General features: G+C 47.0%; 1 pseudogene across 1 annotated transcript; it reads right to left on the reverse strand.

Moving 5' to 3' along the window:
- Positions 1 to 370: 370 nt before the first annotated feature.
- On the reverse strand, positions 371 to 6133 carry LOC311607267 (small ribosomal subunit protein uS13-like; annotated as a pseudogene). The gene is made up of 2 exons: positions 6103 to 6133; positions 371 to 865 (listed from the first exon to the last, which is right to left on the reverse strand). The product of its transcript is annotated as a small ribosomal subunit protein uS13-like (transcript).
- Positions 6134 to 14401: the final 8268 nt, after the last annotated feature.

Raw genomic sequence — 14401 nt, forward strand, 5'->3', positions numbered from 1 at the left:
TTCCCTGGGGGTGCTGCAATGACAAATAGATGATTATTTTATTATTGGAAAATGCCTGGAGGAAATAACTGCAATATGAAAGAACAAGTATGACAGGAAAAATCACAGTGTATGGGAACTGGAGAGGCGGCTTAGCAGTTAAGAGCACGGGCTGCTCTTCCATTAACCTCCTTGGTGGCTCACGATCATCTGAAATTCCAGCCCTAGGGTATCCGATGCCCTCTTCTGACCTTGGAGGACCCCACACATGCATGTGATGCTTGTGCACACATGCAGGCAAAACACTCATACACATAAAATAACAAAATAAATAAATCTAAAAAAATTTTTTTTCAGGTATAGAAACTATTAACAGTAAAGGCCCAGAGACTCATTTCTTCTTGGACGCACCCACAGTGCGGCCCCAGCAGGCAGTGGTCTTGGTGTGCTGACCTCGGACACGAAGGCACCTAAAGTGGGCCCACCCAAAGCCCACCCAAAGCCCACCCTGTGGGCTCTGATCTCCATCACTTGCTCCAGGTCCTCACGCAGCTTGTTGGCCAGACCGTTGGCCGGAACCTGGCTGTGCTTTCCGTCCTTCACGTCCTTCTGCTCAAGAACCAATCTGGGGTCTTGTACTGCCCAGGATTCTGCATGACGGTGATGACACGCTCCACCTCATCCTCCATGAGTTCTCCGGTCCTCGTGGTGAGGTCAGCGCCTGCTTTCCTCAACACTACATGAACATATCTCCACTCCGCACCCTTAATAACAGTGATGGCAAAGGCTATTTTCCGCCACCCATCAATGTTGGTGTTGAGTACTTGCAAAATGTGCTGCAACTTCTCAGGGATCACCAAAGACCTGGCGGCAGCTTGTAGGCCTCCTGTGGTAGAACTAAAGAAATTTTTAAAAAACTCACAACATATGTAGTGGCCAGAAATATAGATCTTTGTCTGACAAAAATTACTACGAACACATTATTTCATCTACCATATACTATTTATGCAGATCCATAGGGCAACAGGATGCAAAAAGCTTTGAACACCACCACAAACGTGCAGAGACTTACATGGACAACAAGAGCTTCTAATGAGACTCAAGGGGTCCAGGGTGGGGTGATTTTATGTAAGGCTATTACAGAGCCCTCGGAATTGATTTACATCCTGTGATGCCTGGGACAGAGGTGGCTGGATCCTCTCCTCACCATGGTAGTAGGCACAGCATTGCTTCAAAGAGATGTAACAGAACCACGCCCAGGAATGGGCTCTTGGTTCAGAGGGGGTTGTTAGGCTCAGACACGAAGAGAGAGGACCCAGCTGGCCCTGTGTTACATATGTTAAAAAGAAAGAAAGAAAGAAAGAAAGAAAGAAAGAAGAAAGAAAAGAAAATCATTATAATTGTTGCCATAGAAACTTCAGATGAAGAACAGGAAATAGAAATGTGCTGAAGATGTAGCACTGTTGGTAGAGTGCTTGCCTAGCCATGTATGAAGCCTTGGGTGCTACACCCAGTGCCTTGCACACAGGGAGCAGTGCTGCATGGCTATCCCCCCCCCCATGCTCAGGAGGTGGGGGCAAAGCCTGAAGTTCAGGTAGCCTTGGCTACCTAGTACATTTGAAGTTAGCCTATGCTGCCTGAGGCACTGTCACAAACAAACAAACAAACAAACAAATAATCCAAATAACAGAATAAATAAAACAAGCACATCCTTTTACCATCTGAAGACATGATACGGTACCGTGACCTGGACAGTTAAAGGCTCAATTGAAAAAGCATACACCATGCATGCGTAGGTAAAAATGTGTACAAGGAAACAGCTTTGTTTGTCAAGTAGACTTGCTTTTAGTCCTGCAGGCCTGGAGCCCTGGCTGTGCAGGAAGGCCACCAGGAGGGCCCTTAGCAGGCATTACCGTGGACTGTCCACACAGTCTTTCCTTCTCCTTTCTGTACTCTCTGCCCTCTGTCCACCCTCTGGAAGTGACAAGCACTGCCCTTAGGCCCAGGCAAGAAGACCCCTGCCTTGAGCCCTGCACGTTGGAGCGCCCCGTGTTCTTACTGTGCCCTTCTCTGTGATGTGAGGTGTTCTTAGACACGAGTGTACGTGCTCCACTTCCCCACCCAGAGACCCCAGTGCCCTTCAAGAGCACGTTCTGGGAATCTGACTCCCCACATAGCACGAGCCCTCCTCTTGGTATGTCTACCATTGTCAGTCTTTTGGAGGGCACTCAAAGTCAGGTGGCCAAGGGGCGGCTGTCCACATGAATGTTCAGGAGCACTCTCCTGAGGCTATGTAATGTGGCAGGGAGCTGTGGAGGGAGAAGAGACCTAGATAGAGGCCAGGAAAGACTTTCCACAAAGGTGTAAGGAATTGGAGAATTTTGCTGTTGATGCTGCAAGGTCTTCTGTGTTGGGCAGTCCTATTCTTGTCAGATTACCAATGCCAGGGCAGTCTGGGAGGAGCTTCACAGGTGGGGCCTCAGATGCTCACATCACAGTCTACAGGGGACCTCCAACACCGACCCCAAGTAGCCCTGAGGGTCTTGGGATTGCTGCACAAAGGCTTGGGGTGTGCGTCAGAGTTCTGCCGTCTTTGGTTTCCACCAGAATTCCTGCCCACCGAGTGTGGCTTTTCTGCAGTCCCTCTGTATTCTGTTTGTCCTTGTGATGCCCGGTCTGAGTTTCCAAGAGCAGTTTGCAGAGGGTCTCAGGCCATGAGGCCTCGGCATTCAGTTCTGTGTGACTGCTGCGTTTGGTACTAGTGTGAGCACCACCGATAAAGGAGGAGTTTTCCTCGCTTTTCCCTCTGCCAACATTGATGCTGTCTGGATCTGGCTCCTCCCCATCTCAACTGTCTAGAGCATCTTTTGATTTTCTGATAGCTGATTTTCAGCTTTCCCAGACTATGTTCTGGAGACTGGTGGACATGTGCATGTATGAGTGTGTGTGTGTGTGTGTGTCTGTCTGTCTGTCTCTCTCTCTCTCTGTGCATGGGAGCATGTGTGGTGTGTCTGTTTCTGTGTGAGTGTGCGTGTGTGCATATAAACACATGTACATGGGTGGTGGTGGTGTTAAGTGCTAGAGAGAAAATAAAGGGTACAAAATACAGCGGCCAGGGAAGCCTCCTTGAGAAGGTTACCTTTCAATAAAGACCAGAAGGTGAGGGGTCAGAGACTCTGACATAAGGGAGAAAGTCTCTGTATAGAAAACAGCCACAGATGTAAAGGTCACAGGTGCAAAGGTCACAAGGCAAAGGTCAAAGGTGTAAAGGCCACAGGCACTAAGGCCACAGGTGCAAAGGCCACAGGTGGTTGCATGCCTTGCAAGCTTTGGGATCAGTGCTGTCAAGAACCATCCTGTGAAAGTAGCTCACTAGGCATGTGGGCTGTGTAGGAGGTGATTCGGTATTTGCAAGGTCTGCCCTGTGATGCACCCCAGAACTGTTTCCAGCCTCTGACACGCTGTCAGGAGCCATTAATTTGGGGAAGTTCAGTAGGCATGAGAACCTCTGGAAGGGATCCCAAAATTTGCAAGGTCTGTACCATGATGCACCCCAGAATTGCTTCCAACCTCTGACTACCCTGTCAGTTGTGCTTCGCTACATCTCTCTAAAAGCTGGCATTAGAGCTAGGCATGGTGGCTCACGCCTTTAATCCCAGCACCCAGGGAGGCAGAGGCAGGTGGGTCACTGTGAGTCTAAGGCTAGCTTGGTCTATAAAGCGAGTCCAGGACAGCCAAGGTTACACAGAGAAACCCTGTCTCAAAAACAAAACAAAACAAAACAAAACCAAAAAACAACAACAACAACAAAACAAAACAAAAAACAAAAAACAAAAAAAAAAGAAAAGAAAAAAGAAAAAACATCTGGCGTTGGTGTGAATTGTTACTTTCTGGGTACTGACCAGTTCTGATTGAGCAAACTTCCTACAGGATCTTGTTTGAGGATGTACTTTTTGTTATTCAGATGACTTAATCCCTGTTTATGGAATTCCTGATTTGATTCAAATAGTTTTAAAAGTTAAATTGTTTTTAGATATTCTAAAACAGTTTTAGAGAGTTTATGGCTGCAATAAATACCTTTGTGGGCCTCCAGATGCCTCACTAGGGATAGCCTTGTAGCAGATTTGTGGCTTCAGATAAGCCTCCACTCTAGATGGCACCAGGGATCCTGGTATTTCACCATAAATATAGGCAAGTTGGTTTAAACTTCCCATGAACCCAAGATATAATGAGACTACCTAGAAATGTCTAAGCTAAGTTCAAACCTTAATGTCTACATATACCAGCTGTTCTAATTCCTAATACCTTGTCACTTTGTGGCATCATATGTTGTCATTTTAAATTTACTCTGTTTCTTAGAATGAAAGACAGGTAAAATTATTGTCCTGAGCTCATAAGGAACTAAGAGATAGCTGGAGAATGTATAGTTAGATCAGTCCTAATTGATATTTTTTTGTTTTTTGTTTTTTTGTTTTTCGAGACAAGGTTTCTCCACTTAGTCTTGGCTGTCCTGGACTTGCTGTGTAGACCAGTGTGGCCTTGAACTCACAGCAATCCGACTGCCTCTGCCTCCCAAGTGCTGGGACTATAGGCATGCACCACCATGCCCAGCCAGTCCTAATTGAAAAGTCATTTGTTGCCTTTGTCACTCTGAACTCACTGTGAACTTATGTATTGAATACCTAGATAAGAAATGTTTAGCTTTGTGGGGCGGTGGTGGCACAAGCCTTTAATCCCAGCACTCAGGAGGCAGAGGCAGGTGAATTGCTATGAGTTCAAGGCCAGCCTGGTCTACCAAGAGAGTCCAGGACAGCCAAGGCTACACAGAGAAACCCTGTCTCAAAAAAAAAAAAAAAAAAGAAAGAAAGAAAAGAAAAAGAAAAAAAGAAAAAGAAAAAAAAAGAAATAAAGAAATGTTTAGCTTTAAAACATATAACCTATTGTATTTTAGAATTCATCTGTTTTCGTGATTAATTGCCCTTTTTTGACTATGAGGTAATTCCCTTTTCTCAGAAGCATAAGTACAGTGACTAACAATAAATGTTGTTGAAACTGGGAAGCTTAACTTCAGTTGGAGTTAAGGTGCCTAACTTCATCCACCTTTTCTCCTGAATGTGTGTGAGTGGTTTATTCTCTCTCTCTCTCTCTCTCTCTCTCTCTCTCTCTCTCTCTCTCTCTCTCTCTCTCTCTCTCATTTCTTATTTCCCTGTAGATTCACAAATAACTTAGCAGACTCAGGGCTCAGCCTTTTAGGATTGAACAGGCCTCAGTTTACATTAGCTTACTGGAGACCCTACCCTGGACCTCCTCAGAGCTGCAGCTGGGCATTGACACAGTGTGACTAAATGGCCAGGGTGACCAAATCAAGAAGCGGATGAGCACTGGGAAGATGAGGTCAGAATAATGCAGGTGGCCCAAGTGTGCCCTGGCATATTTCTGTAGTGCCAACTACCCAGGAAAATGAGATGGGAGGGTCACCTCCAACTAGGTTGAGGGCCCCGCAACATAGCAAGCCCCCATCTCAACAAGCAAATGAAAATGTAAATGTGTGGGTAGGTGGACAGGAGGACACAGAAGCCTTTTGTTTGGAGTTTGATTGTCTCTAAGTAAGATGGGAGTTACCACATGGTTTAACCTAAGGAGTGGTTCCATGCTTTCCCCGAGTCCTGGATGCCACTGGACCAGCGTCACAAGATCTTCAACTGAGCCAGGCGGCCACAAAGGCCAGTCTGACTCAGGCGAGTTGGGTGGCTGTTTCGGGAATAGCTGGTGGCTTGCAGATCCTCACTGCTGCACTGCAGCGGAGGTGAACGGCAGAGATTTGCAATGACTGCACGATGGGGACAGTTCTGCAGAGATTGCCTGGCTGACAGTTGAGTCCCGGGGTCCAGCGACGAATTCTTTCCCTGGTGCCACAGCTCAGAATGAACAGTCAGTCTCAGACTTCCCTTTTGTGGGTGAGATGGTGCTTGCTGCTTTATTTCAGGTTAAAGAGGGACTTATAAACCCTGTGCTGTTGGCGAGGGGCTTTCATGATCAACGTGTTTGATAGGCTGGCTATGTTCTGTTTGCAGGGTGAACAGTCACGGGGGTGGGGGTGGGGAACTAGCTCACGTGACTCACCTCTTGGAACCACCTTAGGGTTGTGTCTCATTATCCGAAGGCCAGGCACGGAAACAAAGAGAGGGCTTTGTTGCACACCCTTCTGTCCTCACGATGAGATTTTAAATCTCAAGTTTGAGATTCCGGGGTCCGAACATGTTCCATCTCACTAGTCCCTGCTAATTCCCTCGGACGCGCGGTCTATAAGCTCTACAAGAATCTGCCTCGTTTTTTTTTTTAGACCAAGGCAGGGAGCAGAGGTGGGAAGATGCTGGACATAGCGTAATAAAAGGTTTTTGGTTTTGTTTTTTCAAGACAGGGTCTCTCTGTGTAGCCTTGGCTGTCCTGGACTCACTTTGTAGACCAGGCTGGCCTTGAACCCACAGCGATCCGCCTGCCTCTGCCTCCCGAGTGCTGGGACTAAAGACATGAGCCATCACTGCCCGGCTAATAGAAGAGTTAAGAGGATTTGATAATGAATTGTTTGCATGCTATGGGGAAAAGGAAGGCACCAAACTGAGGTGTTTCCCCCCCCTAAGCAAGTAGGAGAATGAATTTGCATTGAAGTTTCCTGCTAGAGAATGGATTTTGATGAGGAAGTTTGGATGTAATATTTGTGTGCAACAATACATATATGCTCGCAGAAGCATTATTTGTAGTTGTTCACTCTGGGAACAGAACGATGCCGACCCACATGACTGACGATATCCTGTTTTGGGAATGCAGGCATACCTCAGTGTTTCATGTGGTCAGCTCCACCAGCCCGGTGACCAGGAGCTGCTGGGTGCGGTGGTGAGTTGGAGCAGGGCTTCCTTCTGGAGAGAAGGATGCTGTGGCCCATGCTGGGTAGCAGGGATGGCCCTGGCCTTCACACCTCTGAGGGTAGGAAGGCTCCTCCCCTAGGGCAGTGAGCCAGCAGGGACACCAGCTTTCAGGGACTGTGTGGTGTCTGCTGTCCTTCCTTAAGAAGTAATTCCTAGGAGTAGTCCAAACCATGCAAGTTGGACTCCGGTTTTTTGTTTGTATGTTTGTTTTTCCTTTAAGAAAGAGAAACAACATAAACTTGGGTGGGTAGGGAGGTGGAGGAGAGTTTGAAAGAAGTTGGGGAAGAGGAAAAATATCAAAATATATTGCATGATGGGCTGGAGAGATGGCTCAGTGGTTAAGAGCACTGCCTGCTCTTCCAAAGGACCTGGGTTCAATTCCCAGCACCCACATGGTAGCTCATAACTGTCTGTCTGTAACTCCAAGATCTGACACCCCCACACCAATGCACATAAATTAAATAAAATATTTAAATATATACATTGCATGAAATTCTTCAAGAATAAATGAAAACACTATTTAAAAAGTAATCACTGAGCTTAATGTCACGATTAGTAATTAAAGCAGTTATGAAATCCCACAGAAATCTCTCTCCCTCTGCTCCTGAGTGCTGGGATGAAAGGTGTGCACCTCCATGCCCAGCACCTTCAGGTCTCTTGATCATAGGCCTGATTTCATAAACATACAGCTGACAGGTTAGCCTGGGTAGCTTGCTGGAGACACTCACTTCCAGCCTGTCTTTAGACGCTTTTACCAAGTCAACATGCAGGACTGATTCAACCTCAGAAGTATTTTAAGCTTGAATAGTTAAATAGCTGGTGGTCCAGGCCCACTTGGAACTCACTCTTTAGACCAGCCTGTTCATTTCTGGCAGTCCTACTGCCCCAGATCCAACCGTGACCAGTTGTGCTCAGTCTGCCTGGGGACACATTAGAAGTGCCTCCGGCCAGATGTGTCCGCAGATCATGTTCACTTCTTGCTCAGGCTAGGTCCCAGGTGTCCAGGGGCTCTGCTGTGCTCCAGGGCTGATAGGCTGCCTCATATGCAGGCTCCCTCTGGGGTTGTGACAGGCGACTACAGTTAGTGCATGCCCTCACATTCTCTAGGTTGTTTCCTGCAGGTTCTGTGAGGCAGAACCTGCAGATATAAGGGTGTTTCCTGTGAGACAGTTTGCCCTGGCATGCATGCAGGTAGCTCTGCCAACCACAGCGGCCTGCAGAAGGCCTGGCACCCCCTCTCAGCACACACACAGCGCTGGTTTCTGCACTACACATCAAACACCAACTCGGTTGCCCAGTAAGATGACAAGAAAGATAATGTGCATTAAACCTTAGTGCAGTGTACGGAGCGAATGTCAGAAACCATTAGCTGTTCTTATCTTCATCATCGAAAGCAATGGATCCTTTTCATTTAAGCTTGCAACCTACCTTTGCAGAAGATCTTCCTCTTAGACTCTGTGGCTCCCAGCCTTTCTGCCAAGCCCAAGAGAACCACTCACTCATGCTCACGAGGGGTGTTCTAAGCCAGCGTCTCTTCAAATGTGGTTGTGGGGTGGTCAGCAGGCAGAGTATTGCCTGCGATCTGGTTACTAGGACATTTATGTGAACTCCAAGGGCGTGGGCCGGACCCCTGTGTTTTCACGGAGCCTCTGTATGACTCCCGTGTGTGCTTGGGGGATGGGAGCTGTTGCTCTGAGCCTTAGTTTCTCAAGAGAAGCTGAGAAGCTCAGTACCCACCCCTGACTTGCTACATTGTGTAGCCAGGTCACTCAGACAACGTTGATGTTTGGAAAGCATCATTTTTAGCTCTGCCACAACCGAGTTAGTGGAGCGCCTGAAAGTACATCCCTAGATCACAGCGTCTCCTCCACAGTTCCAGGAACACAGCTTTACAACCATTCTCGCCTAAAGAGAGATTGGCCTGCCTGGTTCTCTCAGCATTTAGACTGAGCACATTTATTTATTTATTTATTTATTTTTCCTGGAGAAGATGAAGTTACGGAGTCATTTATAGCTAAAATTGCCATGATATTCACACTTTATCTGAACTCTAGAAAATATTTCTACCCTAGGTTCTCTCATGTAGCCTTCCCGTCTCCTCAGTGTTTTAATTCTTGGTTTGACAATCTATTTGTGGATGCTTTAAAAAAAAAAAGTAAACTGGGCATGGTGGCACACGCCTTTAATCCCAGCACTTGGGAGGCAGAGGCAGGTGGATCAATGTGAGTTCGAGGCCAGCCTAGTCTACAAAGTGAGTCCAGGACAGCCAAGGCTACACAGAGAAACCCTGTGTTGAAAACAAACAAACAAACAAACAACAACAATAAAACACACACACACACACACACACACACACACACACACACACACACAAAAGAAAGAAAGAAAAGTATGTAAGTAATCTAGAACACAATGTGGGAGTCTAAGGGGTCGTAAGAGAGGAGGCAGCTTTTCCTGGCTTATTCTAGTTTCATGGTGGATCCCCCTATAAGACCAGACAGATTAGTAGGGAGTGGGGGACAGATCGTGACGCCCCACTTGTAGGTGAGGAGTTCATGGAAGCTGAGGAAGATAAAGTCATTCTTCGTCAGTGACGTGGCCACTGACAAGTTACCCATGCTCCAGGAAACTAACTCCACTCACACATCCATGCAAGTAACACTAAACAACCTCATAGGTCACTCAAAAAGGCCAAAACTAGACATCAAAATAGGAGGGCGCTTGCCAGCTAAGAAAAGGGGTGCAGAGGGAGCAGGGTGGAGAGTGATGCGGGGAGATGAGGGAGGCACGTGATCAACACGTGTGTGCAGGCACGGCGTGTGATGGGCTACATTACAAAAAGTACTTTCCGCCAACACATACAACAGAAAAGCATAGAGATTTACTTAGTGCATCTTATAGGAACCTTCATAAGAAAACGAATACCAATAAAACAGTTGAACTTGTTTAAGATAGGAGTGATGGACAATGGACATCTGTGAATAAATGTAATTGGATAAATAGTGTATGATCTAGTTGTGGTAAGCACCCTCCCCCCAAATAAAGATGTCATGCATTGCAACCCACCTCAGACTACACGCATAAAGCACTGTGACCCCAAGGGCTCAGTTCAAGTGCTCTCTGCTCATGAAACCTCGGCTGGCATTGCGTGTGACCTGTGAGTTCATGCCTGTATATGCTTACAACATGCCATAATACTACCATTGTAATTGATTCTTGTCGTTACTTATGTGTGTGGGCGTGTCTTCCCTTCCACAGGAAAAGCCTCCTTGGGGGGAAGGGCAGATCTTATTTACTGCTGTCTCCCCAGCTGAGCCTTGCACACAACCTGACATGCTAATGATGAGAGAGGCTCTGAGAGCGAACCTGACTGGTTAAGCCGTTGAGTCTTACCTGATCTCGTCATAAAAGGGAAGCTGCCGTGCCAAGAGTCACATATCCCTTAGCCTCAGTTCAAAGGCGTCAGAAGAAAAAAAAAGAAAAGAAAAGAAAAAGGAAGTGAGGGATAAATGTCACTTAACGCTCTCAGTGACACCGAGTTCAGAAGAAAACTCTGACCAAAACCAAAATGGAACCAACAGAATATGTCAGTGGTCATTTTTAGTAAGTCACAAGAATGAGAAGAAAGGCTATAATAAGTACAGCAATTTCATTTTCCAAATGGCCTGAGAAATTAAGATGAGATGGTTTCTTTTACATAGTCTCAGGCCAGATTTTACCTCTTTTTTTTTTTTCCAGAAAGCGGTATGGTTTCATCTTCAACAACCCGTGGGGGAAAAGAAACAAAGGCGCTAGCATCTTAAGGGGCTGCTGACAGGAGACAGCCTCACTGGGCTGGGTGTCATTTGGGGCTTATCCAGAAGATGTGTTAGATAGCACCCACCGTAGGATTCCCCCGGCTCAGCCCCAGTAGTTTTGCATTTATAATTTTGCATTAGTGGTAATCAGAATGGCTTCCCAAGTTTCGTAGATTTTAGGCAACACGAACTGGGAGCCACTCTCGGATGAAGTGCCTCTCTGTCTCTGCAGCCCTGTTTTCCGGATTTCCTTCCTTGCAGCCCTTTAGTCTGCCTTGCCGGATGAAATGATGGCAACTGTGGGATTTGATAATGAGGAAGCCGGTCCCTGGAGAAGGGATGGGAGGCGGGGATGGGCACAGTTGTGTGATGTGATGAGGAGGAGGTGCAGATACCACTTTGTTTCCCGACACCGGTTACAGGTGTCCTTCCAGGTTAGTTAGTGACTCTCACCAATGTCAGGAGCCACAAGCGGCTCAGAGTGACAGGGCTGCTATTGGCATTTAGTACCCAGAGGTTCGAGATGCTGTTAAACACCCCATCATATACAGGGCTGGCCTTTACAGCAAACAATTATCTGGCCTCCGTACCAAAGCTCTGACGCTGAGTACCCTTTTCAGTGCAGCTCGGCTGACCGCTCAGGTGCTCAGGCAAAGTGATGAGCAGATAGGCGTTGTGCAATCAAGAATCCCATACGCACCATCATTTGTCATATACCGGCTCGTCTTCGTGAGTAACATGCCTCTGTGCTCGGCAGTGGGGTTTAACTCTGAGGGTCTTCAATCAGCATCTCTGGAATTCAAGCAGTCAATGGTTTCCTTCAGAGATGTGAGTGCTGATGGGCTGCTGATGAAACGGTGGGTCCTCCTCCTCTCAGGTTTCTGGGATTCCACCTCCAGGCTGGTGAACCCTAGTGCGGTCCAGGGTGAGCAACACACTGCCCTACGTCCCCGATCTCTGGCCCTCGCTACTTTCCCTCATAGTCCTTTGGTAGGCCCCGTCCTCCGAGCCTCTAAACCGTTTTCTCCCTATTTCCTTTCTGTAGATGGCTTGTTTTGTGCTGTAATTCTCACCACTGTCAGCGATGCCACAGTCACAGGCAGCAGACGGACATCTGAAGCTCCACAAGGCCTCAGATGTCCTCCAAGCTGCAGGGTGGCCATTCGCCCCAGCGTAGCAGTCTCCAGTGGGAACTCCTCCCGAGATCTGTCTATACTCTTAAAGGAAGAACATTGTGTTATACCCAGAGTTTACACTCCGTCCTGCTTTTGTTTCTTCTTCCGGCTCCTCACCCTATCCCTTTGCCTCTTCTGTGTCCTACAAATGCATTCTCCCTGCCCTCGCTCTCTGCCTCATTTTTCTTGCCTTCACTGTCCCTAGGTGACTCCGCCCACCTCTTCCCTTCTCTTGTTAGTTCCTGGCCTACTGAGTCATCCTACAGGAGTGTGCTCCAGCTCTCATCCATAACCTCTATGCCTCTGGTGGTTTTGTCTCTGTGTGCCTTGGGTGCCCTGGTCCCTCAGGATGGACAGCGTGACTCTCTTCCACCATGCCTTGCAGAGAACAGGTCATTGTGAACATCTCACAGATGCCAGGCATTAAACTCTGCCCAAGGGCTGGGAGATGGCTGAGCCTGGACCTCTCGGGAAGTTCCTCGTGCTGGAGCAATGTTCAGCAGGGTGACGACACACTGTTGACATATTTAGAGCAGCTATCACCTCATGGAAATACCCTATTTCACCAGGGACCGAGACCCGAAGTCACTAACTTCATATCTAAATGTCACTTAGCTCTTCACTGTAACCAAGGTTCTGCGAAGCAGAAGCACATGACCATGTGTGAGGGGATTCAATTCCTGTTTTCCCTTCCTGTTTGCTCTCGGCTAAAGACAAAAGAAAAAAAGATACCTAAAGAAACTTCTCGGTATTATGATCCTGATACAAGTTACTCCTAAGTATATAGAGATGAAGTTAAATAAAACAAACAGTTTCTAAGCTGTTGGCATTACATGGCATTATTTTAAAAGGGAAGCGTTGTGGCAGCTGCTTCTAAAAGCACAGATCCTTTGGGGGAGTGGGGGGATGGTGAGTAGGTTCTCACACCCTCCCCACTGATGTGCTACCAGTTGGAATCACTAAGCTCATGTCTGTCATCCATCAACTTATTCCTTAATTCGACCATTTTTTTAAAAAATCAAAACTGTGCCCTGTGATCAGACAAGAGACCCACACTCTATGCTCAGGACGTGCTGTCTAATTCGATACCTAACACTCCGTGTGATGGGAGCTGGATACAATGTGGAAGGAACATGGATACAGACCTTTATCTTGGGGCACCTGGGCAGAGATGGCGTCTAGAAAAAGTATCTCTTAAGGCAAAATCCAAGTGTATCAGAGGGAGGAAGAGAGGTCATGTCCCAGGGAGGGGTGGCCCCACACTGGAGGAGTCTTAGGTAAGAGCTAGGGAGTCAGAGAGGAAGAGAGTGGAGAGGGCTTATTCTCATAATGAATGCTTTAGGTACATAAAACTAGTGTCGTTTTCTTCCATGCTGGGAATCAAACCTAAGGCACTGTGCGTACTACACAAGTGCTCTACAACTAAGCTACATCCTCGTTCACAGATAAGGCAACTGAGGCGCGAGAGTTTCAGTAACATGGATAATGATTAAAGAATTACCATAACTGCTGGGCGTGGTGGCGCACGCTTTTAATCCCCGCACTTGGGAGGCACAGGCAGGCGGATCTCTGTGAGTTCGAGGCCAGCCTAGTCTACAAAGTGAGTCCAGGACAGCAGAGTGACACAGAGAAACCCTGTCTTGAAAAGCCAAAAGAGAAAAGAAAAGAATTACCATATTCTAAGTTAGTAGACGAAAGATTATAGTAAATTATAAGTACTCCATTGACTAATTAGTACCCAGCTGCTATGGAGCAGGCTCCATCTCAACCTGTCTCTACAATGAACACAGTAGTGTCTGCGTTATGCCTTTTCCAAAACTGCCTCCCAGAAATATTTTCAGCCCCTGAAATGTGATGGAAGCAGTGATTTAATATTCCATCAGAAGTCTGAGTGGAAGCTCCATATACGGGTACCTCTTATTGCTTTACCGCTGTCTTCTCTATGAATCAGATTTTGGGAAAACTACTGCTCTTTTCAGAGAAATCATCATTCAAATGGAGGAGCAGTTAGCAACAAGTTTTGGGGACCATTAACTGGCAAGGTGGCATGGAGGGGGACAATCTATGTCCAGTCTATGTCCCATCAAGGAGAACAAGTAACATGGAAGGGACCAGCCAGTCATATACCTAGGCACCTCTTTTACCTATAAAGGTTTGTGTGAACCACCACAGTATTTTCCACCAGGAATGACTTAGCTCGCAAAAGCTACACACTAAAAGCTCCCCCCCCCTTCAATCACTGATGACATATGGGAAATTACTCAGGCTGACTCAGGGAGACTCAGTTATTCAGAGAAGCTCAGTCTGATCTAAGGCAGAGCCTTAGGGGGCTTGATGCTGTGAAATGTGCAAGCAGAGACTTCAAAGTGATGGTGTAGGGACCAAGCAAGGGACATGCTGGTGACCTCATTACAGGACCTTCTCTCGGGGGTAATTTCCCCCACTTAGGTGAAACCTTGAGTCAGTGAGAAGCAATGGATTCTTTCTAGAACAAAATATTCAAATTTGAGAAGGACCATGTGTT

The sequence above is a fragment of the Acomys minous genome (genome assembly GCF_964271855.1).
Source record: "Acomys minous genome assembly, chromosome: 10".
In the NCBI taxonomy this organism is placed as follows: Eukaryota; Metazoa; Chordata; class Mammalia; order Rodentia; family Muridae; genus Acomys; species Acomys minous.